This window comes from Centruroides sculpturatus, unplaced genomic scaffold, assembly GCF_000671375.1.
Source record: "Centruroides sculpturatus isolate CEXI.00-Female unplaced genomic scaffold, Cexi_2.0 scaffold519, whole genome shotgun sequence".
NCBI lineage: Eukaryota > Metazoa > Arthropoda > Arachnida > Scorpiones > Buthidae > Centruroides > Centruroides sculpturatus.
In genome coordinates this window covers 228,662-230,640 of record NW_019384900.1, presented here as the reverse complement: position 1 = coordinate 230,640, position 1,979 = coordinate 228,662, and positions in this window count along the sequence as shown.

The following is a 1,979-nucleotide window of genomic DNA, read 5'->3' as shown; positions in this document are numbered from 1 at the left end:
AGTCAGCGTCAAGCGTAGATTTTCTGCTGTCTGGTGGCTCAAAAATCCCTTTTGATCAGTGCTTCTAATCTGTAATCTGAATGCTTCCCATCTATTTAACCATTCTAGAGATTCTTCAATAACCTATTTTTAAAAAGTTGTTAATTAAAACATTTATAGTTTTTGCTAGTGAATCATTACTATTACCTTGAGATCATTTGAATCATGTCTGATTCCTTCCTGTGGCAATCTACGATTTAAAGCATCAAAAAGAGCATTGATGTGACGTATGAAACTTATTGTAACATCTGCATTCTTTAGGATAGCAATCTCGCGCTGTTTATAAAACAGCATAGCATCAGCAAAAGTATTACTAAATATCTATAAATAAATGAGATAAATAAAAGTATTCTTATCAAGTCGAGATTGTATAAGTAAAAAAAAGTGTTACTTGAGCTGCCAGCAATACACTCATTCTCTGAAAGTTATTGACATGTATTTCTGTCACTTTGGGACGTGCCTTTAATCCCTTTGGTAATTTGGAATCTTCATCAACAACTGCTTTAAAATGCTGCAATTCCACCCTTCCTTCAGGAAACTAAAAGTAAAAATGCAGAATAATGCAATGGCTTATATTATAAATTAGGTGAAAACACTTTATTTTCTTAGTTTTACCTGAAAGTATCTACTTTTCAAAAGATTGTTTGGCATACATTTTAAAATATGTGGTACATCAATAATAGCCAGTACTTGTCTATCTGCAGCAGGGTTTGTAAATGAGCATTGTATATTATTTGTGTCTGCACAAATTCCTAGAGCTTTTAAAGCTGCTTTGTTTGTGCTGGCACCATCACAAACTATTGCATTGACTATTGCTCCACACTGTTCTAAATGAATAATTGCTTGCAAAATAAGTTTTGCAAAAGTAGAACCTGGGACAGAGCTTTTTGAACAGAATGTGCCAATACATTGTATTCAACTAGCAAAGTGAGGTCTGAACATAAACACTAGGCCATGATCACCTGCTGTAAATTCACTCTGTGGCAATACAGAATTGTCACCACAATCAACAAGTCCAATCATTTCACCAGTAGCTTTTGAAAGTTCTATATGTTTTTGAAGTGTGATTTCATCAAAAATTAAAACTCCCTGGCATTCTGTTTGTGGAATAGTCTCCAATTTTGTCTTTAAAATAACAAAAAGATCTTCATCAATTTTGCATTAATGCCGCTGATATATTGATGCAGTGTAGACTGACAGGGTAAAGGCAAGTAATCATTATTTCTCAAAAATTCATAGACAGATGGTGACCTAATTTTTAAAAGCAAACAGTCAAGTAACCAATTAATGTCATATCTCATATCGTTTTTGCTTTTTATATGGCATGCTTTCAGCATGTGCTCTATTACAAATTTCTGTCTCGGTGGTAAGGAATCAAGTTTATCAGCCGACAACTGTTTTATTTTAAGTTCAGTATTTTCTCGATGAAGCTTGAGAAAACTCTCTCAACATTAAAATCTTTGTTATCACGTAATTTAGTTTAATTGAAAATTTTGCAATAATTTTAACATTAATGTCAATACACACAAGAGCTAGTGAAATTATAAATAAGTGTCTTTTATCGAGTTTTAGATGAAATGTCTATAATTATAACGTCTGCCCGCTCTCAAAACTCTTACAAAGTTTAGGCTAATTGGTCAACATTTCCAGTAGATTGACGTCATTCAGCCGACCAATCAGCGCGTTGTGCTATCTGGATATTTAGCCGCACGTATTCAAACTCGGGATGTCAGTTAGCCCCCTGGAACTTTTTAATTTATGACGACATCCCCGTTCTTAATTTAATGCCTGCAAGGCGAAAAGATATGAATTATTAGAAAACAAAAATTCGATTAACGTATATAAAATATTTTTAATAGATTCAAAATTTACGAACACGTAAAAATATTTTATAAACAAAAAAAAAATATATATAATAATCATGATCTAATAATTCACTA